This window comes from Melospiza melodia, chromosome 12 (assembly GCF_035770615.1).
Source record: "Melospiza melodia melodia isolate bMelMel2 chromosome 12, bMelMel2.pri, whole genome shotgun sequence".
NCBI lineage: Eukaryota > Metazoa > Chordata > Aves > Passeriformes > Passerellidae > Melospiza > Melospiza melodia.
The window spans coordinates 15,668,191-15,694,202 of NC_086205.1; the positions used below are offsets into that span (position 1 = coordinate 15,668,191).

A 26,012-nucleotide genomic window follows, 5' to 3' on the forward strand; every position below is an offset into this window, starting at 1 on the left:
CTTATTTACTGTTTTTTTCAGCCTCCACCCTTTTGGTCAGTGCATGGGGATTGTCCCAGCAGCTGGAGGAACTGGGCACACCAAGATGGTGAGGAAAGCTTGCTTTACTGAAAGTAAAAGGAACTGTTTAAGTACTGCCAAATACTCATTGGGAAAAAGAGCAAGACACAGACCATAAAATTCTTGCATCTGTTGACCATTTAATCTTTTGTTCTGTAAACAACATAATGTAGCACTGTATATTATGAAAGAAAAAAGAAATAAACTTCTACCATGCAGCTGTATGAGAACCCACTGGACATTTCTTCCTTATTAGCCAGTAGGGCAGATTAGTCTGCATCCTGAGTCCTGAGGATTTAGATAATTTCCACTCTTGTTTTTCCTTTCTTTTTTTTTTTTCCACTATATATCTGTTTTCAGTCTCTAGTGTAATAATTCAATAATGTATTCATTTCAATCCTGTGAAACTATTTACATACTGTGCTTCTGTTGTATTTCTTTGGAGAGAAAATCTCAAAAGACCACCAGGCAGAAAGTCAAGTCATCAGTCCATGGTCCCACTGGGCTTGTGGAATTAAGGGATGAAATCTCTGCTGTTGTACAATGGTCCATGAGGAGGCTGATGACAACAGGGAAGGAGAGAAAGATAGGGAAATAATTCTTTATTTTATTAGATATTTTTTATCAGTTTAAAATTGCTCTGCTGTTTTAAACCTGTAAATTTTTCCTCTGCCTTTACACCTTCACATCAAGAGTCTGATATACACTGGAAACAGATGGAAGACAGGATTTGAGGTGATCCTGTGGTTTCTAAAAGCTAATGGGGATGAACAGAGATTGATATATAGATATAGCTATAGATATGGATAAGTCAAGCAAAGGAGACTGAACTTGGTTTGTACTAATCTATGTCCCCATGTTAGGGGGTAGAGGGTAGAGCAGAGGGTTTTATTTTTATGCCTGAATTGTCTTGCCCAGCATACTGCAAAGTAAACAAATCTGAAGTTAATTTATTGAGCCATGAAGCTTCCCTCCTCCTCCTCTTCCTCCTCCTAACTGTAAGTGTGCTAAAATAAGTTCTGGTAGAACAAGGAAGAAACTGTGACTGGGTATGACTGGCCTCTTTGACCTGGTTAAAACTTATGTTCTGATATATCTGGGTACTGCCCACTTTACACCCATTAAAATCCAGACTAGATTCCCAGGGAAATCTATGTCATTTTAGGACAACTGAAAGAGATTTTTTTTCCTAATAAAACTTGTGCCAAGTAACACTGGTTTTAATGGTGTAATCTCATTTCTTTAAAAAATGTAGTGCCTCCTCTGAACATTTTTTCTGAATAAAACTGTTTTATCTTTTCCTTAAAAATTGCTGTATTTTAAAGAACATTTTTCCCCCACCACCTGCTTAATCTTTTGTTCCACAGATAATTTCTCATTACCCAGGTGTCCTCTTATGGACCCACAGAAAGATTGGGCCTAGTTTAAGTGTGAAATAATCCTGTTGCTTCTATCTGGGAATGAATGAGCCCAGGATTAGATCAGATAAAACACACTTGAGATAAAGTGCACAAGGTGGATTATATGAGAAAAGAGGATTTAGTGAAGAACATATCCACAACTTTTTGTTAACATAGAGAATGGTAGCTTTTGTAAGCAACATTTATGGAAACTCAACTGGAGGTTTAAAAGCTATGTCTTTTGTTGTACATTTCTCTGCATACATTTGCTTTGTAGCTGGTAGCTTTAACTTTGGAAGCCATGCTGGGCCTTGACTCATGCTCATTTTGCTTAATGAAAAGCTAAGGATGTACTTTTACTCATAGATTCTTGTTTTGTTTTCTTTGAAGTTTATTAAGCTATCCAGAAAGATGGGAGGTTCATTAGGTTGTTATTATCACGGCCGCAAATTAAGCATCTGTTCCCCGGGGAGTTATAACCTTCAAGTGGATATCAGAGCCATACTTATTACAATATTTACTTAATTACCAAGTTAGTGCTCTTGTCATTTAAAATACAAACATGGACTCTGCTGTCCATGTTAGCCATATACTCTCCACCTGCTAAATTTTCAAGATATTAAAACTTCATTTCATTGAAGTTCTCTTTTAAAATATGTACCAAATTTTTTGGTAAACAATTATTGAAAAAGTTAAACCAAGAATGATGGAGCACCATTATGAATTTAATGTATCATCAAGAATATTCAAAAATGCTAAGGTATCTGACATTACAAATTACTCACTTTCCCATCTAGAGACAAATGTAGTTTCCAGTACCAACAAGTGCATCACAACATTAGCAAATCATGATTTGCCAAAGCATCTCAAAAGTCAACATCAAGATATGTTTTGTCAAGTAGCTGGTTGGACATCATTGGATTTGATAGTACCACTCAGGTAAATACAAGGCTGAAGCACAAATATTTTAAGAAAACTCTGGGAATTTCACCTAAGAGGCAAATTACCACCACAAATATCTGAAAGTCATTCTTCATCATAATTTTGTGGGTTTTTTTCCTCCTCTTCAGTGCTTCAATTAACTAATGTTGTAAATTACAGAATTACCAGGTCTTCCCTCTTTAGTTTTCTGACAGTGTCAAGGTATATAAGCTCAAAAATATTATTCCCCACAAGACATGACTTGTGTGGACAGATAGGACTCTTGGGAGGATGTCAACACCACAAGACAATGTCTCTATGTTTTGAAAATTCATGTCCATTTTTACTTCAAAAATCACATTTGGACTTTATAGAGTTGCTTTATATTTACTCTGACAAACTCATCATCTTGCCATCTACTACATAATACAAAATATTTTCATTATTCATATTTTTCACAAATAACTATTGGTCTGTTAGTAATGCACCGTTTGACATGGTGCATTCTTGCAGCCCTTTTCACTGTAAAGAAACCCTGTAATTATTTAACTCTGATGAAGCTTCTCCTGGAGATGTTTGTGTCTACCCCAGCTGTAGAAGGAACAAAGGCTTCTAAATCCAGTTGCCTTCAAATCACACGGCATGGGAACAACTTCAAGAGTTTCTATAAACTCTAGTTAATATAAGCACACTGCTTAAATGAAGGTTTATAAAATCCCCAGTTTTAAAGAACTAATGGTTACATCCAAGTCTGGAGTCTTTCTTGGTTCTCCCATAAGAAAGAAAGGCCAGCTTAACTGAGTAGTCACCTACCAATGAACATGACTTCTGAAATACAAATCATTCCTGGCTTGCTTTGAATTTTTCAACAAGCATGTTAAACATTTCAGCTCAATAAAAAAGGGATTTTCCAGCCTAAGTACTTCAAGAAAACTTGCAATTGTTTATTAATAGTTCCTTATAAACCATTTTGAAGTGAAATACTGAGATTCTGAGGTCCAGTGTAAGTGATGAAAAAGTTGTACTGTCGGTCTTTAGTAGAAAATATCATAGAAATAAATATTTTCCTATGAAACTCTGTATACTAAATAAAAACCCAAGTGCTTAAGTTCTTGTTGTGCATTTTGTTAAGTTTATACTAATTAACAAAGAATCTTGAAAGCTTTTCCTAAGAAAAATAAAAAGAAATATCAGTGCCTGAAAAGAGGATGATATCAACATTTTGGTGATCACTGAATCTCAATTACTATAAATGAGTGTAAAATTCAAGCTATCATCCAACAAAATCCCAACCCAGCCTCTACATATCCTAATTTTGGTCTTTTTTTTTTTTAACTTAAAAACTCATAGCTCATACCCTTTGCAAATTTGTTTTTCATTTTGTTCTGTTAAAAAAGATCACAAAACATTAAAAAAATCCAATTTTGCAAAAGCATTAAAAATTTGCTAATAACTTCAGTCTTTTTTGGAAGGATAAAATAATTTGAAAAGTTTAGATAAACTGATTAGTTTCCATCTTGTCATCTAACAATAATTAAAATGAGAAAACCCAAGAATATCACTTATAACTTCATCCATAAGGGACTCCTTTACAATTTTGCAGAGGGCAGACCTCACTAAAGTTATTTAGAGTTATATAAATGTCAACAAAATGTGACTCTTACTCTGAAGTGTCTGGAGTTTTTCAAATGTACTAAAATACTGGAAAAATAGAACAACATTTTACATAATGTGTAATAATTATGGAAAAATAATAATGAGAATATTCTCTGGTGAATTTTGTTCTTCTACATTTTTTTAAAAATAGATTTGTGATTAAAAATAATTCTCTGTAGTTATATCCACAGAGTGCTTTAAGCATTTTTATCACTGTTAATGAAAATATGGTTATACCTTCTATGAAAAGTACATTTCTCAATATGATGTGCTGTAAACAACATGTCTTTAGGCTATTTTTGACCTTTAACCAATGGGAAAGGTCTGTCTAGCTGATCTCATCTAACTACACAGCAGGTACAAGGAATTAAAATAATTTAGGTTAAGTCCTGGTACAATATCAAGTATCAGACAATGTTTTCCAAAAGGAAATACTTAACAAGTTTGTAATTCACCATGATATTTATCTTATGAAAGACGTAAAAGAGAAAAAAATTTGAGCGTGTTCAACAGTGTGGAATGCCCAGTAAAAATCTATTATATCATTGTTTGTAAAAGTTGGCAAAGAAGATTGTTATAAGCAAATTAAAAGTAAACAATCTACTCTGGATCAACACTGTGTCAGACTTCTTGTAAGGTCATACAAAAAAAGCAAACATTAAATATGGGGCTCTAAAAGCCCTAAGATATTTGCCAGGCTTTCAAACTGAACTGTGTTTTTCAGTGGGAGAGCACAGTACAGAAGAGTTTAACAGTAAAGATTTTTTTTTAATTAAGTTTTTTACACTAAGTCCTTAACAGCACATGCATAATCTAAGGGGAGATCATTGCTTTTGGTAAATTTACAGGCTCCAATTTCATAATTCTGGCTCTATTTCTTTGCTGAGATGGAGCCTGACCCCTCTCCAAGGACTGGGAACTCAGGATAAACACATTATTTTGTTAGCAACCTGGAAAACCAGCAAAAGTATTTAGGAAGGTGCCATCATGTGTGGAATGGGTGTTCCAGAGGTTTTGTGAGAATAAGCCAGTTATTTGCTCTGAATTCTTGCAAATCCTATTCTAGAAATTGTCAGAAACAAGAGGACAGTCCAGAAGGAATGGGATCGAGAGGAATCATCAGCTTCCAGTGACAAAATCTAATCTACATACATATTCAGCTGCTATTCATTAAAAAGGTACAAGGCCAAATCCTTTAAAACGTGCAATTAGGATGAAAGTTTTCAGACACCTTAGATCTTCCTTCTGGTGTGATGTGGGAGAACCATGGTCCCCATACATATCCAGGTTTCATCAAATGACCAAAACTGAAATAGAGCTTAAATTTTGTACAGTTTTGAACATTTCTGCTCATCAAAAATAACTCCTGGAATTTTTCCTTGTTGCCGCTAACCATTTTCTTCTTCTGATGTTTTTTCTTGGATAAGAATCGCCTTAGGCAGCCAAAATATTTATTTGAAACTTTTTTTTAAAAGGCAATACCTTGTAGTGTCATTATTTATCAGTGTATATCCTTAGAGAATATTCAAATGCTTAAAACTGGAAATGGAGCATAATGCAAGGCACTATAGAGCAGATGCTAAGCTTGAAGTGCTTTTAGGAATACATATACCACATTTTAATTTCAACTCCTATTATTATACTAACTAGTCACAAAATGGCTTCCTATTTATGCAATGTGTTATCTGTAATGTCACTTAAATTGAATAGATGAGTGCCTTCTAATAATGTATGTTTACTTCATGAACTTGTGGGCAATTACATTGTAATTATGTCTTTTGTAGGTCCTTTTTTGCTGACACATAGTGCACCAGTGCATTTTAAGTGTAATTGCAGTTCTCCCTACCATTTAGGAAAGCTGAACATTGTTAAAGGTTTGTAAATTACCTACACTTAGACCATAGCAAGCAGGCAAATTAAATGGCAGCGTCAGTAATATTACAATGTAAATTGGTGCCAAGTATAATCCAAGGTAGAAGCATTTTTACAGAATAATGTTTACGTAGCACCTCAAATGCAACAGAAAACACAGATACTCCCAAACTTGTAAAAGTACATAATTTTTATACCTGAGAAAAGACATAGAGGATACAACTGACATGGCTATCAACTATCCAAAGAATCAAATACATATTTACACTAATTTTGTTCTACTGGGCTTCACAGTCGTCCTACAGAAGAGAAAGGTATGCCCAAATGCCAACATATCAGAATGCCATATGTCTTCCTCCCATAGGGAATAATGCTTCACCAGAGAAGCAAGAAAATATATTCCCAGCAGCCTGAAAAGCTCTGGAGAGAATCAGGGAAGGAGGGAAGAGGAGAGGGAGACCCTCCTTGCAGTGAAAAGTGGATCTTTCCTACTCCTTTTTCAGAAGACCTTGAACTCACCAGAAGGAAGCAACCAACCTCATTGGCCACGCTCGTTCCTCCTTTATTCCTTAGGGTAAAGGTATATATAGGAACATGGGGCAGTGTGTCCTCATCATGCTTTCAGCTTCTCAACCAACCCATGGAGTAGATCCCTAGGTGAATTCAAGTTTGGGACCTCACAGTTGATCATGATCCTCGCAGAAGGAGGAAACATTAAAGCCAAGCAAAGAGAGGAATCCTTTATCCCTGTCCCTATTCCTGCTAAGCAGTGAGCTGAATCTCCCAGGCAACTGGAAAAGCAAAGGTAGGAAAAAACCTATGCCTTGTCCATGGCATGAGGCCTTTTCTTCCACAGCTGGGACTCCGGGACTGCTTGATTGGTGCTTGGAATTACAAAATCAGGTTAATACATTTTCAGCCTGATGCTTTAAACCTGTTGTCTCTGTGGTGTATTATTATTCACCTCAACATCTGGATCACAGGATGGCGTTTCACTTTAATTTTTTAACTACTTTGAGGGTAAAACAGAAATTTCAAATCAGAGAATATTTTTATTTGCCCAAATTTTTCAATGCTCGTGAGGCACAATTACAAATGTACAACTTTTTTTACTACGCACTTGATATATCGGTGCTTTTTTCAAGAACTGAAACTTGGAAGGTTGATGCTGTTTTTGCTATAGGAATTTAAACTATCATTTGCATGGACATGTCACTACAGAATTTTTTTAAAGTAGATTTATGTCGCCCTATGGGGCTTAAGGGGATAGTGATTATTATACACTGAGAAATGTGCATTTAGCTTACAAAACCAATGTCCCACAGAGGTGACCACTCTAGAAAGACCAGCAACATCACTTAAGTAAATTAAATTTGAAGTACTGTCCTGTCACTTCATGCCTCTAGGCCAATCACTCACTGGTGGAAACATCCTAGTTTTGGATTAAACCAGCTCAACCATGCAGACTGTAGCCACTGCATGGGAATGAGCATCTGGGATTGACAGATCACAGATCATGGCAATAGAGGCCACAAGTCCAATGACATAATTTTTATTTAGAGTAAAATCCTAGTGGCATTTTGGTAGAATTCAATCTTCACTAAATATTTATCAGAATAAACCCAGGGGGATGTATGCTGATCTCATTTGCCTTCCTTGCAACTTGGAAGTAGCAATGGAATTCTACTCATGAAAATCAGAGTAATTTCCTATGGCTGAATGCAAAAATTGGTGTGATAAAACAAAAACAATCACATTGCCAGGCCCAGCACAAGTAGGCATAGTAAACTCTCAAATTTTGTGTATTCAGAGCTCCTGGGGATTTAGACCTCTTTCTATTGGTGTTTCTAACTAAAAGTGAGAAATGAAGCAAATCCATTAAGTGGCTGGTGGTCATTTCTCCATGACTGGTGAGAAGGAGAGAGGTTTGCAGAGCACTGGCACAACATGGACACAGAGATGTTAATTGTGCCTGGCCTTCCAAGGGTCAGCATGGAAAAGACACAACACTCAGAGTTTAAGTGACTCTGTTCTCTTCTTTTTGGTTTCCTAAAAGCATGAAAATCAGCAGGACACAGTGCTTAAATTGAAGGCTTCTTACTATAGCCTTACTAGGAGCTTTTTTGTGAGATGAGCCAGCTGAGATGGTTCAACCAACTCTAGCCCCATCTTTAGTAACTTCTGTTTGATTGGAATCTACCAATACATGCTATAACTTAAAGAAGTCAATTAGTAGTAGTTTGAAGTCTGACAGTTTGCACAGCCACAATAATAATCTCATGTTCACAGGCCTCCCTGTACTTCTATGCCAGTTTTGTTTTCACCTTTTTACACTAAACACAAAAAGATTTTCAGTAAACATCAGTGGTAAATGCTATTCAATTTAAATGGACATAAATTATTCAACTACCACAATTATTGCAAAAATGTAACTTTTAATTTGGGGAGGAAAAAACCCTTAATTGCTATATTCAGTAACTATTCTTCCATACTCACAATAGACTTAGAAGAGAACAGCAAAGAACTGAAGAATCCTGTTTCCAAACACAGCCCTTAAATTACCAGCTTGTCTATGGAGCTTTTTACTTTAATGCACTTAGGGGGAATAGCTCATCACTAATGATTTGGAAACACAAATCACATAAATCCTCAACTCAAAGTTGAACAGTAAACCGAGTCTTAATACACAAGTTATGTCTCCTTCCTCTAATACATATACAGATTTAAAAAAATAATATTAATAACACCAAAATACCATGTCAAGTGCAATGGTTTCCCCACAAACTCTATCACCTGTTTATCTCTCACCCTCAGTACTAACGCTAAATTGGGCCTCATGAATTATTCATGAGGGGCCGTTTAATGGGATCATTTTTCCTGGCTAGCACTGACACTAATGCTAAGAAAAATCTCTTGACATTAATCTTGGGTTGAAGGAAGCCCCAAATACCTAGTTTTCTTCTGAATGTTCCCTTTCCTCCTATTTAAGACATTGCAGAAACCAGTCATTCTACATCTCTGTTATGCAGGAGTGTAGGCATGGGAGGGTAGAAGGGACGATACAAGGTTGGAGTGGGAATTTGTTACATTATGATTTTCACATTGAGAACTCTGGGGTCTGGTCCAGCTCACATTAAATTTAAATGAAAGTTTCCCTCTTTTTCTAATTTTTTTTTTTTTTTTGTAGATGTATATTCTCTCTGAAGGAAATGAGAATATCTGTTGAAAAAGACAAGCAAACCATGGATCTCTAACTGCATTATTTATCTAAACTGCCCAGAATTGATTAAAGCCCTTTTTTTCTGCATTAGTTTATTAGCTATTCTGATGATGAAGTGATTTAGGATATTTTTCAGGGCTGATTACAAGAGTAAAGGGCTCTGGTCTTGCAATCGCAAATATGACTGTTTTCAAAGCCATAAAAAGTCAGAAGCGTGTTTTGGCACATCCTAAAGACAGAGTTGTTTTTATTTTATGCACTAAGAAGACTCCTGCAAAATATTATCCAAATTACAATCCCTCCCCTGAAGAAAAATCTCTTTAAATGTCCTAGAGAATAGTGAATTACAGTCTAAAACATAGCTTGTTGGCAAGTGCTGTATAATAGGAATCCCTCCACATACACTCTTTGGTCATATCATAAAACTACTGACTTGCCTCATTTTTCTAAACCAAAATACCTAAAAAGCAATACATTTAATTTTTTTTTCAGTTGTAGCTTTCTGACATCTATAATGGTTTTGTGTCTAAATCTGACAACATTTGTAACAAACTGAAGTGACTGTTACTGCTGGAATGTCCTGGAGGCTTTTTCTGTCGGAGGAGATGACAGTAACTTTTCCCATGCAGATTAAGCTGGTGTTTACAGATTTGCCCTGGGTGTGCATTTTTATCCAGCTGTGATCAAGTAACACTGCCTGATGAGTGCCAGACAGATCTCCTGATACGAAGGGCTTACATGCCCATCACTTCTGTGCAGAACATGGTTCTAATCTGGACATCACTGCAAAGTTCAGTTTTTGTTTGATTTTTATTTTCCCTTCATTTGTACACTAAGGCAGAATACTCAAAGGAGAATGCAAAAAAGCTTTGCCATTTGAAAATCTCCTTGCTATTTGACAGAAGCTAGCATTATGTGGATTTAAAGTTATTTTTGTTCAGCCTTTCAGTTCCCCATACTGAGCTCTAACAGGATTTAAAAACAATTAGAAGTGGAGTGGGTGGTTTAACAATTGAGAATTTAGGATTTCATTAATTCTTTTTTCTTTTTTTTTTTCCCCTCAATGGATATGTTTCTTTTGTATGTTGTAATAATCTGAAATATGGCAAGATATAGGCTCAATAACTTTTTCCCAATAATGAATGTGTGAGGTCAAGAGGTTGTTTGCCTTTGTGGGACCTGAAGCTATACACACATGATAGTGTGGTACTTTGAAAGTAGCAGTGGTTGCATATTGCTTTCTCAGAATTCCCTGCTATTGAAGATGGAAGAAGTTCTGTTTCCCAATACCTAATTCCCTATCTGGAACCTCTAATACATGAAAGGATAAGAGAAAAACCTTTGCCATCCTTTGAATTTGAACTTTAAACATATTTCTAAACATTAGCAGTAGTAACATTGCCTAAAGTACTAGCAACTTATTTCACCTCTGTTTTGTGGTTTAAAGCTGTAAAAGGAGTACTTAAACTTGTGGGGCAAATTCAGCTTTCTTTTAAATCAGAATTTCCACTGCTTTCCAAGCCAAATTGATCCATATTCATATCGGTGTATGTGAACAACATTTGCCATTCAGTTTCCTGTTTACTTCAAAAAGCCATTTTGCACATCTTTCCTGCTCTAATATTAATTTTAGTGCAGGAAAGTACTAAGATCCCTTATCCAACCCATAGCCAGTTCTGTATAAATATATTATCCTCATAAATTACAAGGCAGCTTTTTCCAGAAGCCAGTATGAGGAGGTACAATTAAAAAAAAATAAAAAAAAAATCCAAAAAGTCAATGGTTTCTACCAAGAGCTGGTGTAGTACATCTTTGTATTTGTTATACAACTTACATTTGTGCTGAGGGCATCAAAGGTGCAGCAAGCACAGTTGAAAAAGTGATTCCAGAATGTGGTGCATAAAATCAGTACAGTCTGAGGAGTGTTAATCTTTTCTGACTGTGAAATGGTCAGGTACTCATAGGCCCAGGGGAAGGCTGAGTTGGAAAACCTTTCACCTCTGGGATACAAGTTCAAATCTGGACAGGTCCTTGGTGACATCACATTACCATGTGACGGTTTCATGGTGACTTATATGGAACATATTGGTGGGCTGCTCCAGAGCCAGTGGGCAGATGTCCTCATCACAAAAGAGCCCACTTCAGGTTGCTCTCTTGGCAAGAGGAACCAAGGAATAAATGGGCATAACCTTCCTCTCTCCCAGCCCTTACTTTCATTAAACTGGCTGAGGAACCTGCACTTAGAAACTGCAAGAATAGAGAATACACAACAATTTTACTCACCACTGAGTTCATAAATTACAATATAAGCAGTTTGCCATGCCAGTTCCAAGCTGCTCTTTTGAAGGCACAGTTTGAAGCCAGGCCATCCCAGGGGGGTGAGAAGAGGCGTGCAGCTCCCAGATGACTTTTCTGTGCAGAGGAAAAGTGCTCTCAGAAGTGCTGTAAATGCAAGCAGCCAGCTCTGAGGCCACCAGCTAGGGATGGAGCCCATGGCTCTTCTCCCATCACTAACCATCCCTGGGGTCCCTCCTCTGCTTTGCAGAGTGCAGAACAAGCAGGGATGGAGAGGTTTCAGTGCAGTGCATCTGCACCCATGTAACAGCATGGGATCACAGGTACAGCCCCAGAAACCTTTCTCCACAACCAGATAAACTCAGCCTGTGTGAATGCATCACACGTGTTTGCATGCATGTGTTTATATGGAGATATGTGGTATCTCACTGTCTGACAACAATTTGGCTATTTTATAAAACTTGAAACTAAGTTCTTGTATTTTTAAAAGTTTATTAATTTTAATGTATCAGCCAACCATTAGCTCATGGAAAGTCTATAGATTTTTGATACTCAGCTTTAACTTGCCAAGTTCTAATAACCATTAAACTTCAAGGAAAAAATAATAATTGTAACCAGATTTTGAAAGACGCTAAGCTGTTCTTAGGCTACAGTTAGAGAATACAAAGAGCTGGAAGACTGCTTTCCTGGGGCTTGTTTTTCAGGGTGTACTGAAATTAAGTATCAGACAACCACAGTTGTAATTCTTGAAACAGAAAATAACACTTATAGGCCAGATTTAAATGACCTGTGGCTAGTTATATAAATACATTAAAAGCTGGCTTTAAATCCCATCAGTATCAAATTTTATTCTATCTGACAGTAACAAATTCAAGAAAGTTGCTCAAGCAACCTTAAATTTATTACACAACTTTTTTTTCTACTGCAATATTAGCAATTTGGATCCCAATTCATATTAAAATGTAGATGAACATTTTTGTGCTACTTTTTCAGCTGATGTAATAGACAGATTTAGCTCTGAAAATTGTTATATAGTTATATATTGCTATCTGATTTACACAAAATCTGGCTATTGGAGCTAATCAGATGTACCATTCAGCTAAGGATCTGCTTCAGAATCATTATTTTTTTTAAATGTCGGGAGCATGACAGAAGAGCATATATTTAATTCATTTCTTCATCCATTTCAATGAACATTGGATTTTATCCTTTTGTGCACAAAAATAAATCTCCACAGAGATTTTTATAGCACTTATTGATTTAGAAGGATTTGCTATACAATTTAATTTTGATTTTCTGGGGAAGATGTGTTTTTTAGCAATAACCTGTCTATTATTCACTTAGCTAGGTGCCTGTATGAGCTTTGCACTTTTAAAAATCCCTTTCAGAAGACTTAATTTTCACCTGCACATGCACTAGTTGACAGCTCCCTGTTCTTCTTCACTGTCCTGACAATAAACCAAGAATCCCAGTACTCATTTCATTATAAACATTTTGCAAGCATCCCATAAAGATTACTTCTGAACACAACAGTCAGGCTAGATATGAGCTTCTTTTCCCTGCAATGAAAGGCTGGTGCCCGATCAAATGAGCCATCCAGGCCCTAAGAAGGCTTTTAAAAAAATAGTTTTAATCTCTTCATTGTCTGACTTCACGGCATGGTAGTGCTGCCCTTAAATAAAGCTTACATAAAAATGGTTAGTACAGCTGGTCAGAAAATGTGCTTGAAGTTTAGAACCACATATCATTGTTTATACAGATGACTATTTGGGATAGACTTCAATAGAATCTGACTTTACTAGCAAAGGAGAAGGCTTTGGCAATAGCATAGGGTGATCAGCAACAGCAACTCATATTTTCCAACTGAGATCAATGTGGACTTTAATCCATTAATGCAGACCTAAATATCACCAGACAGATATGAATAGATGACAGTGAAAATGTGAGAAAGAAAAGTCTGGAGTAGTCAGATTTAAGAGAGTTGTTTCATATTTGAATTCATTTTAGTACTCTACAGGAAAGCAGCCTGTTTCTAGATTTTCAATTAACATACCCTAGATATGAACTGAAAACACTTCTTTTCTACTAACACAGATGCTTTTTTGTTCACCCATTTTGAGCCCTTGCTCATAGAATTGGGTTTTTACAGAATCCTTGGAAACATGTTAGCAATACATTTTTTGAAATGTCAAGGAATGGGTTTGTTTGGAATGGAAAGCTGCTGACAAACATGCCAAGTCGCTCAGATGCCAATTTAGATATTTAGATGCACATGGCAGGCTGGGGAGAGAGGAGAGGAAAACCCCAAAACAACAAAAAACACCACCCAAATTGAAAAAGCTCGCAGCTCTGTGCTATTAAATTAAACTAAAATAAACTAAAAATAAAGATGATGGCAGTATCTGCAAGCAATTTGGGTGGTCAAAAAACAATGGTGCCCTCTGGTTTGAAAACAGTGTTTAGTGTTTGCACTGTTCTTACTTGTCACAATAAATTTGGACAGGGTTCCTATTTCCTGAATTGACTGAAGCTTTTCATTCTTTAAATTTCTAATGTGTTATGTCACATCTTATTGTAATTCATGGTGTCACTTTGCATTATTTTGCGTCGTCTCCAAAGCTGATGAAACACAACACAACAGCACATGACAAAAGGAAATAAGCTGTTGGTTATACAGACTAAGTGTTATAATTCAATATTTGTCAGATGCAGCAGTCATTACAAATAATCCCAAACTTTCAATAGCTGTAACTCCTTAGTCAGTGATAAACCTGTTTAATTTACTAGTTTATCATAAAGGAAGGATCCTTTCCTGGGAATCACAGGATTGTTGGTATTTACCCAGTGTCAGAATGTGCTGCTCCTTGTCAACCCCTGCATTGCTAATTTATAATACTAGAATGAGATTTGAAACATACTAGGGAGAGAATTTCTCAGGATGAAATAAGAGATCCATTTGAGATGGCATTAATGGTGCAATATGACTGTTTTGATTTTATACCACAAGTACAGTACAGAACCTTGGGACAATTTCCACTTGTTATGACTAAGTCACATCACTCAACAGAGAAAGAACTGAGGGCTCCCTCTTCCCCCAGTTATTCTTGTTGATAGCAATGACATCAAACTAGGGAATTATAACCTCACAATTGTGGCCTGGTTGAGACAAGAAAATAATGTTTATTCTGAGAAATGAATCAACTTATTGTTATGAAATATTAGTCTGTAATCCTCACAAGATTCCTATCAATATTGCAACTATAATTCTTCTCTGAGAAGGAACTACATGAGTATAAGAACTTAGTAACCATAATATTAAATCATGTTAAAAATGGTTTGATTTAGTTTTACATTTGAAACGTACTTGAGGAACATACAAAAATGTGTACAAATATACTGAATGGGAACAAAAAGGCAAAAATTCGAGACTGTCTTTCAGTGAAGTTCTAAATTCTAAATGTATTCTTCTGAGTGGATGGGACTCAAGTGCTTACTTTCTGTATGGCTATATTTTTATTTTAGATTTTTTCCTTCAATACAGCAAATTTTTTGTAGAGAAACAGCCATTCTATTTCTGCTTCATTTCATTGTTCTGGTCATTGCAAGACATGGGCTGTTATTGCTGTTTTCCTCTCAAGAAAGAAGATAATGGATAGCTAAAGATATCATCTAATATTCATGTTATATCAAGGAGGTTATCCTATAAAATATATTCCCACAAGTACAACCAAGAATGTCACAGAAAATACAGCCAGCCAAGGAAAGGACTGTGAGCAAGACTGCTGACAAATAGGGCACAGGGCTGACCAGGAGTCATCAGGTTCAAGGCTGTGCCGGGACATGAATCACATCACATAAGCCCAGCAAATAAATCTGTCTCGCTCTGTGTTTACTCCTTTCCTCCATTTCTTGTCCAAATGTGTTCACAGCCACTTTAAGGCCATTTGTTCTCATGTCAAAATTATTGTGTGAATTCAAGAGCTTTTTCTTCTCCCTGGTGTTTACCTCTTTGTATATTTAGAGATAGCAATTTTTACCTCTCCAACCTCTGTTTTGCTGGGCACAGCTTCTTTTCAGACAGACCATCCTTTCCTCTGATCATCATACTAGTCAGCATACCTTTGCAGCTGTTAAAAAAGCCAGAACATTTGCACCTTAACCATAGGGATTTGGAATTAAGGCGATGTCTAACAAGCACCTTGGTCACTGACATAAATACTCTCCTTGCTTCATTAAAAGTATTTTACTCAATATATCTCCAAATTGTGTTTTCCTTTTCTGTGCACTGGTAGTTCATAGTAATTCTGTGATTGACTGTTACAACTAGGTGGTTTTTCTTTCTGTCACTTCCCACTGATGAGCCTACAGTTCATAGCTGGTTCTTTTCATTAGTCCTTAAGTGCATGACCTGGGAGCGCACGACCTTAAATTCCATCCCATTTCTACTACCCCAGTCTTCAAGGTCATTTAATTCTTCCTGTATAATATTCCAATCCTCCTCTGTATTCATGACATCTCCCAGTTTTGTATCATCAGCAAATTAATTAGTACACTCCTACTTTTTCTGCCTAGGCCATTAAGGAAAATATTAAATAAAATTAATCCCCAGACCAATCCTAAAGGAACTCTACAAGCAACTTTCCTCCAGGGAGAGAGAGAAATCCTTTCAACATAACTCACTCTCGTCTCTTGCTCAGTCACTTTTTTACTTATCATACAGTCCTGATACTTGCTCTTATCTTTTTCAATTTAACTAATAATTCCCCATGTAGTAATGTATCAAATGCTGTACTGAAGAGCAGAAAGGTTGAATCTATTGCATTTGCTTTATCTCAACAATCGAGTTGTCATCAAAATAAAAGGCGTGAGATAACAAGTTTATCTGAATGACTTCTAAAAAAATAAATTCATGTTTTACTTAATCTCATTTTCCCATTTTTATCATTTTTTTTGTTATTGAAATCTTAATTTAGATTTTGGGTCACACCTAGATTACATTTAATTTCTATTCAGTCCACAGTGCACCGTGATTCTCTTGGTTATTTTCTCCTCATGTGACTGAGAAAGCTTTTGCCATCTGTTTAATTTGATTTGCAAGGTCTGATTCTGCTAAGAAGCACTTTTCTTTGCTAAACTGTTCTTACCTTGCCTTCATTTTTCATCAGGTTTCTATTATTTCTCATCCACTGTCTGAAGTTGTAATTTATCTGCTAAGGCATACGGTCAGTCTCATGTGTTAGCCCTCCAAGTTTGAGGCACATTCCTCTTTTCTTATCCAGATTCCAGAAATGAATGTCCTAGAACAGTGCCATATCAAATATTAGGAGCCTGCTTTATCCCATTACTTGCCTGTGGCTCACATTAGGATTTTGGCTGTGACCACTATATTACCTTAAGCTGTTACAGTTCCTAGGTTGAACACTCCTCATCTGTATTCTGTGAATAAAGAAGAGCTTTCTCTAAAGGCTGTCAGCTGATGTCACTTGTCCTTGCAAAGAGAAACACATCTACCTGGACAGGCAAAAGCTCAGAACAATCCCAGATGGCAGGAAACATCTAGCAGACATGTCAGGGAAAGATGACGTCTCATAAAGCCTTCCTAGTGGCATTTGATTTGACATAAACCCTGTAGAGCTCACTCAGCAAGCCACATTGCAAAAATGCTTCCTTCAGCACATCCTGGAATGTACCAGAATTGGGCATAACTGTTTTATACAAGTATGAATAAGCTCTAGGTGCCTTTTCTTGGGTGGAAAAGGCTGTGAGGGATCTATAAGAGGGGCAAGACAAGTATTTCAGGGCAGTGTGGAAATGTGTTTGCATGGGGGTTGCCAACCAGAAATAGGAGTATGAGAATCAACCACTAGTAGCTCTGGTCATTAAAATCCGTGAAGATTTTGACCTTTGGAATTGTTTGTTCTGTGTTTCTGTTTCTCCCCATAGTGGTATTATCCCTACTCTCTTAACTAACTCATACAACTCTGAATTCAGCATGTGCATCTTCCATTATCTTGAATTTCCCTTACACAGCTACTACCCTGACTGGTTATGTAAAGTTTCTGTGACTCCTCAAAGGCTGTTCTCTTCCAGCAGTCTCTAACTTGGTGATGATTTCAGGCTGTTTCTGTAGTCAGAACTGTCAGCATAAGGAGTATTATGAATATTCTATGATTCAGAGTTAATACAGCCAAATATGAGACAATGAAAATTTTTTTTAAGGAATCTCCTGAAGGGTTCTTTTGTTTCTCTTAGCATATTATGATTTAAAAAAAAATATTCTTGGCTTTCAATGTTGAAGAAGAGACTCTGCCTATTTATTCCACTTCTTATGCTACAGAAAAGCCAGTGCACTACAGGTCAAAGGGAAGGATCTCAGATCTCATAATAAAAATGCAGAATCAGTCTGGTTATGCAGGTTAGACTAAATTTTCCATAGTTGCTCCTTGGCTCCAGCATTGGTCATTGGCTAGAAAGAAGCAGAGACAGGGGCATGCATAAAGCCATTTTGCCTCCTGCATTCCAGAAAAGCAGGACTTATAAAGTTACTCAGCTTAGTGTTGCCTCCAGGTCATCTTGTTTAAGAACCACTGATGGACCAAAACTACATTACTTTCCCTTATTGTTTTATTCAGTCCATCTATACTTTCAACCTCTATAGTTTTCTACAGAAAGGAAGTCCACAACTGGCAGCATTTCCTCAATTTTAAACCTTAAAAGCTCATTTGCTGTGGGAGCCTTGCATCTCATACTGTGAGAAATAGTGAATGATGATTCCCTGTTCACATTCAGACATAATTCATGTTTTTTCATAGTTTTCTGTCATATCTCTTTTCTGACATGGCTTTGGCAAGATGAAGACTCCTAATGTACTTGAGCTTATATGAAAGCAGTTACATTCTTCCCATCTCCCTTGTAATCCTTTCCCAGCTCTCTTATATCTTTTTAGAAGTTTGAAGATCATTATTGAACACAGTTTTATGCAGAAGCATACCCCTTTTTTGTTTTCCTAATAATGCTTAACAATCAATTTTGACTATTACTGATGTTTTCAGAGAACCATACACATTGATTCCAAAACCTCTTACCTGAATATTTTGCAAGCCACTTTTACATATGCCTAAGACTGTTTTTCTCCATAAGTTAGAATATTTCAATTTCCCAAACATAGACATGTAATGTCACATCCAAGGACTGGCTATGTGTGTGGCTTCTGCCTTCATCATATGGACATGAAGGCAGACTCTTCAGATGACTCTAGTGCTTATTTCTAGCAACTGAAACACATGCTGAATGTCCTATACTATTTTGTTCCCCATTTGGCTAGGAAATACTATTCCAAATCTTCACAGTCAGCTGTAGATTTGTCAACCTTAAATAATTTTGTATCATCTGTAGACACTGGAAGCTTCTGAATCATCCCCCTTCCTAAATAAATGTTATTTATGAATATAAGGAGTGCATAAATCCTCTGTGCTTTATGAGCAATCATTCATTGCTGTGAAAACATATATTTTATTTCTACCTGCTGTCTCCTGTTTTTTTTTTTTATTTGGTTATTAATCCAAGCTGGTTTTTCTTATTTCTTAAAAAGTTAGATCTTTTGGATTAGGGATCCTTTATAAGGCCTTTAAAAAAGACAGATATAGTACCTTAATCACACAATCTTATCTCACATTGTTCATTGAGCTCCTACAAAATTATATCTGTCCTCACAGCACCTGAATTCATACTTATTTCTCTTACCTGGTATCAGAGTTGAAATTCAGCAATTTCCCTGCTGAATTCTGTCTGGAGACACATAATCTGATACTTATAATTAGATCCTGTTTATTTTCTCTAATTTGTTGCAAAATCTCTTCCATTTACTCTTCAATCCAAAATAGTGTCTTATATTCATGTCCTGTGAGGGTGAACCTGGAGGAGCCTCCTGATAGCCCAGAGCTGAAGGCTGCTTCTAAAGTTTAATTTTTATTTCCTGCTGTGACCTGACATTACTTAAGTGCTCCATTTATACTTTCAACACTGAGCTCCAGGAACTCCTTTCAGGACTCTCAGCAGATTCTGCTGCACCCATTGTATTGATTCTGAAGATGAACAGATAAAAAACCCACATTTAATGCATCTACCCAAAAACACAGTCAGGTCACAACCCATTAGAGCTTTCTTCTTTGCAAACTACTCCCAGCACACACATATTATCAGTACTAAATTTATTTCAAGAATATGATAACAAGGGAACATATTTTAATGGATAGAGAAGCCTACTCAGTCTTAATATGAAACATAATCTTGAGTATATCACCAACCTTACTGTCTTTGCTCTAACTCTGTAAAAGATCTTTTTTCTTACATGTGAAAAAGATCTTTTTTCTTCTACACGTGTAGCACTATGATTTTGATAGATACTCACTGCCTGTATCACAAATTAAAAAAACCCAAAAGACTACTGTACATATCTCTTCAGAAGGATGCAAAATGCTTATTAATTATATATCAACCATGCGTATGCAACCACAGACATGGAGTTAGAAAGCAGTTTTATGATAGACATACCACTTACTGAACTGAATGGATATTTAAATCCCAGTTGTCTGAAGAAGGGGGAATTGAATGTCTAGTCTCTGTCTGTAATATCTTATTGAAATGAACAATACCATGCACTTACAGAAGGAAAAAGAAAATTGCTTGGACAGGTAATACAAATTCCAGACATGTCAGTGATTGCTTTGCTTTGCCATTCCTGAAGTGTCAAGTTTTCAAATCAGTATTATTCACCTCTAATTAATATCAATACCCTGGATCCAAATCTTTCTGTAATTGCTTTTTCATGTGTATTTTCCATGTTCTCACCCTAAGACAGTATGTAGGCTTGAGAGGCCTAAACCATTTATAGATCAGCAAAGACCTTAAGCTGTGCTTTTCAAGTTTTATTAACAACAAGTTCCAGTTCCATACTGATTTTCCTGCTGTGCATACAAAAATGCCACGAGCATTTTTGGTGGATATTAACAAATGTCAACAGTACAAAACCAATCCTACATTTCGCAGATAATTAGACCATCTGAAATAATTTTGAAAAGGTGGTTTAATTTGTGATCTGTGAGTAATTCACTTTCATGGACACATATTCTTTCTTAGTACTGGCTAGGGTAATTTACACATTACAAGGCTTCTAGACATAGTTGGCCACTTATCCAGTACTAATAAATTGAAAATGTGTGTGCATGATTTAACAGAAAAAGGAAGATGTGAATGTAATGCAGGTAATTGCTGAACTACAGTTCTATTTCTGACAGCTAAAGAATACATGAATAGACCTGTCTGGAGAACACAGGTATCATCTTTCAAAATGTTGATTTTTCTTCTAAATATTTGAAAACAATTATATTACTATTTTTGAGAAAATTCTTAGTGTCAAACCGCTGGATTTCAGGCAAAGTGATCCTGGAGGTTAAAATGTGAGTTTGCATGTGGGGAGGGATTGCAGGACCACATCCTTCTTCCTTCAGCATCCAAATTGGACATAAGAGGAAAAGAAAACTTCCTATTAAAACAAACAAAAAGCAACAAATCCCAAACCAAAAAACAAACAAAAAAAAAAACACCCCAAACATTTATCTTTAAACAAAATACTGATTTATTTTAAAATAATTTCTGCTATAGCTCATTTCTGCCAGACTTTTCATGACACCTGCCACTATATTGGTGTATCCCTTCCAGTGTCTGATGACCAAATTAACCTTCCATATCTGGGTTCTGGTTACTGGGAATGGACCTCTGCAGATCCATAACGATCTTCAGTTTTGAAGAGCTCTCTACTTCCAAGGATAACCCTTTTCTTTATCTAGATCTTTTTCTGCCTCTGCTAGAGCACCAGGCATTTTGCAAGGTTTGTTACAAAGTCTATGGGGAATACAAGAAGCCTGAGAGCTCTTAAAACAGGTGGAATTTTGTGAGGCAAAAAATATGGTTGAATACAGGAGTGCTGTGTGCCCTGGCATATTGGTGGTTCAGCAAAGTTTCCTCTTTTTTTGGTAAACAGTTTTTCTTTGCTCCTGAAACCCCTCTGTTTGGCTTTTTTGTTTCTGTCTGTGTACTTTTGTTTGGTTGGTTTTGGGATTCTTTTTAACTTTTTGATGTTGGATTTCCCATCCCAATGAGATGTTAAACAGACATGTATGAAAAATAAAAACCTAGACTTAAAAGTCTCAAGCAGGAAAACAGAAAGAAATTGAGCTGTGAAGGGCAAATGTGACAATTAAAGTAGCAGAATCTGTAGCAGTGAAATCCACTTGCAATTGTGCCACAGCACAGAAATTAATTTGTAATTACTGAAAGGCTCAGCAAATACAAGCATTGCAACTCTTATTAAAACAAGAAATATTAGCCACAGTAAAGAGAAATAAGTAAAAAAAAAAAAAAAAATAGCCACAGTGCATAGACATTCTTATCTCTACAGGGTTTTTTAGATAAGATATGTCTTTTAGTATGAGCTCAGGATTCAGTGTCTTCTCAAATTATGGACATCAGGAGAAACATCCATGAGGCTGGGTCATGTTACAAAGGCATAAAACAGCTGTAAAGAGAGTTAACTCAGTAGATTATATATCCCCAATGAAAGGAAAATACTTATCAGAAGGAACAATTTTTATGGTTTTGTTTGCTGGCTAAACCCACTCTTGCTAAGACTTGTAAAACTATAATTTTGTTTTAGTAGTTCATTCTCATGTTTGAGGCACTAGTATCTACACTATCTACAATTACTTGTAACTGAGCTGACAAAGTATTTCAAACACAGCTCAGCCTCTCCTGCCTTCCTTCTTAATTCAGGTATTCTGGAAATGGTGTCACTCTTACCACTCCTCCTATTATTCTTCCTCCACATCTCTGGTGGCTTCAGATCTTCCTGCCACCCATCTAACATGATCTTTTAATATCCCTCAACGACTCACACCAGCCAGTGGCATCAGAATCAGCCCTCAGCAGCCCAGCACTGCCTTGCAAAGGGAATGTCATTATTGCCATTGATCGCCAGTGGAGCAGGGGATCTGTGTCAGCTGAAAAAGCCCTCAACTCTTCAGTATTGCCTCAGTTCACGGCTGTTCCTTTTCTGTTTCCTGATATTTTATTACAGCAGAATCATTTTAATTGGCACATGCTGGTGGAAACAAAACTGCATCTGTTGAGGGCCAGATTCTAGCACTCCTGCTCAGGTGGTACAAGTCCCTTGTTCTGGAGTGTGTCCATTGAAATCAAGAAACCTGCCCAATTGTTAGAGGTTCAGAGGAACACATTGTTCTCATAGGTATTCACTTTTATTCCATAATATGCTTTAAAAATACACACTGTACAAACCATTAAAAAAAACTCCTATTAAAGTAAGTTTTGCCATAATAGAGCAGGGAAGCAGCAGGAGGGGAACAAAGGGCTACCCAGCACGACACTTATGCTAGCAAACACCAATTCACACCTGTTAACTACTGTGAATAAAATCTTTGGAATCAGTTCCTCAAAAAAGTCAAAGAAAGAAAAGAAAGAAAAACTGTTCACCATGAAAGAAAACGGGAACCTCAGGTGTGCTGCTGAAAGCTTACAGAGTCAGATCAGCATTTATAATCAGTGACTTCTGAGACTACCTGAAGGAATGGAAGGCGAGGACTTGGCAGGTACACAAAGTATACACAAGCACAGAAGAATCCATCCTCGTAATTTTGAAGTGAAATGGAGGATAACCCCACGAGGTCCCAGGAAAGACACAATGTTCTGAACTAAAAGTTCAGCCAGAGCTTTGGTCCTGGGAGATAATTACAAGGCTGCCTGACCTAACTGACCCAACTTAATGAAATGAGTATGTCTGAACTGAAGAGAAAAGAAAAATATGCAGTGAGCATCAAAATGGGGTTCCTGATCTGTCACTGCTATTCAGATTCTCACGAAAAGAGATGTGTTATTGTCAAAGGCTTTTCCATTAATAGATGTCAGCCTTGGCAGCACACACAACCAAGCAGAGTACAGGAATTCTCATCTCATTCCTATCTCCTCAAATATGGTGATGGTTACCTGAAAACTGTTGCTAAAGACTGAAGTGATTGAATTCAGGAAATTTGCTTAAGATTGGGCATTTAATCATTAGTGTTACTTGTCAATCTAAAACCCAATTTCACATCCTTACCTTCGTGAGGACTTGGGCAATACTACATCAACATGTACAAGCAGGAAAAATTTGTCTTCTCATTATTAATAATATCTCATTATATGGAATAGAATGCTCTTGCAGAGAGACCTAAGATTACTGAAGAACCGATAGGCTTATATATTACATATTTTAATCAGCTTTACATTAGTCCTGGTTCCAAAGTAAGTTAAAACTAGAAAAGCCCAGCTGTGGAAGTCTGGCTTGGTGAATTTTCTATTGGTATGGCTGTCTTCCACTGCATACCACTGAGAATGGATGATATGGCTTCTGTATCCTCAACCCAGCAATTCTTAGCTCACCATGCTACCCAAACAGCCTCTTCATAGATGACACAGCATAAATCCTGAGGCTATATCCCAATTTCCTATATTTACACACACATGTAGTCTTAAGGGATGCTTCAGCAGGAAAGAGCAAGGTACAGTACTTAATGTGCAAGTTCAGTTCAGCAGAACTCCAACTAAAGCATGTCAGCCTCAAGGGCTTTTCTCTCAAACAGTGAGCCTAAGTTCTCCACAGACGGAAACTTGCTGAACTACATTTTTCTGAACTTTAAAGAAAAAAGTCCTGATTCTAAACTGAATGAGGGAGTAAATGAATGAGCAACTTCACTGAAAGCAGGAGTGGCCCTGGTCTATTCTAGGAGAGCTATAGAAAATCCAGGTAACGAAGCCATGACAAGAAAATGTTCCCACTTTTTTTTTTTAAACTCTTTTGTTGTAAGAACATTATCCATCTCAGTAGCTTTATTCTCAGCAGCAAACCTTAGACTGGTCTTTGAGGACTCTTAAATAACCTCCAGTATGGATGTAAAAAGGAAGCAAACCAGAACAATCAAACCTAAGGTTTACTTTTTACCATATTTCTAAGATACCTTTCTGAAGGCTCCTGCCTTCAGCCGTTCCCAAGTCAGTTCCATTCCCATCTTTTTCTCCCTGGATGATTCCCTCACAGCAGGCAGAGAGGCACCACTTCCAGGCAACCCCTGCTGTGCATCAGTTGTTCCACTGTAGTCTTTTTCTTGAGGCTCCTTTACATGGATCAGTCTCCCCAGCGACTTTGGCCTCAATTTCCACGCTTCTGTGTCATTTAGTGGTTGGCTACAGTGAAATCTTATTTGGTAGGAAGCTGACCTGCTGCCTATTCTGAATAATTTTAGATTTAGTCCTGGGATCTGACTGGGATTTGTGTTTTAAGAGTCGCTCTTTTCTTTCCTGGGGTTTAATGAACCTTTTCAAATTGTCTTATTTGGTATAACATCACAAAGTGCCTTTGTTTCACCAAAAAATATCCAAAATAATTAGTATTTAGCTCTTAAACATCTCCTGTTTTCCTTGTTCTTTGAAAGTATGACTACCTGGAAAATTATGATGTTCCCATTCTGGCATAGCAGAACCCTGATGGACAGACTCATGTAACCTTAAAGACTTTGATCCAGACTTACCTTCAAGTTGGAAACTTGTGGCTCTGACAAATAAGTAAAAAATGCTGTAGAAAATTCTTGGTCTTTTTAGAACTTCTCTGTCACTACACATATCTGTAGATGACTTGGAGAACTGCAAATGAGAAAAGAAATGAAGTTCAGAGGAGAGTTTCTGGGCTCAAGGATGTCTTTTACTGGATATTCTAGACTAGAAGATTAGTCATGGATTCATTCTAAGTCTTTAAGACTACATAAATTATTATTACATAAACTACATCCTTTTCACTTGTTCAGACTTTTGCTGGGGGAGAAATAAAGTCTGAAGGTTCGTGGAAGAAAATCTGGGATAATGTGAGACATTAGAGGAGTAGAGGTCTCAATCTGAATGGGGTCAAAAGGATGATTGGTCACTCATTTGTGACTTGACCAAACAGCAGAGGAGTGTATCCAGTACTGATGGTAGGAACTGGATGGAGTTTTCCTAGGTTCTACCAGGATGCAATGCACATATTATTTCCCTAAGACACATATTATTTCCCTAAGGGCCCATCAACAGCTCATCATGTTCTTGGTGTTACTTCGAGACAGAACTGCGTGGTGTCTTTGACCTTGAGGTAATCAGGATTTTGTCTCTGAGGTAAGATCTATCAACATAACTTTCTTCCATTTACCAGTCCCACATTCCTCCTAATATCCATGGAGAACATTTCTGTCTTACCCAGTTCCCTTTAGGTGAGTGTGCTTAAACTTCTAACGGTGGAATCATACAATGTTTCTAGGCAGGCTGCTTTTTCTTTGGTCTTCACAACACTTCTTTTGTGGGCATTAACTTTTTCCCTCCCAAGGAAATATAAAAAAAAACCAGTTACTGAATTGTATATAAAAAATTAATTGGAAAAACTAAGATAAAGCAATTTAAGAAAGAATATAAAAAATTATCTTCAAGAAGATTTTCAAAAGTATTTCTTT

General features: G+C 36.8%; 2 long non-coding RNA genes across 2 annotated transcripts in view; one reads left to right on the top strand and one right to left on the bottom strand.

The window, feature by feature from the left end:
* The window catches only part of LOC134423437 (uncharacterized), a 94,973-nt gene extending 94,507 nt beyond the window's left edge, over nt 1-466 (top strand). Inside the window, exon 7 of the long non-coding RNA XR_010029115.1 lies at nt 22-466. This is a non-coding gene — a long non-coding RNA (uncharacterized LOC134423437). The remainder of the gene's footprint in view (nt 1-21) is intronic.
* On the bottom strand, nt 1-25,875 carry LOC134423438 (uncharacterized). Its single transcript, XR_010029117.1, has 5 exons — nt 25,762-25,875; nt 25,065-25,176; nt 11,413-11,541; nt 480-619; nt 1-107 (listed from the first exon to the last, which is right to left on the bottom strand). It is a non-coding gene; the product is annotated as an uncharacterized LOC134423438 (long non-coding RNA).
* Nucleotides 25,876-26,012: the final 137 nt, after the last annotated feature.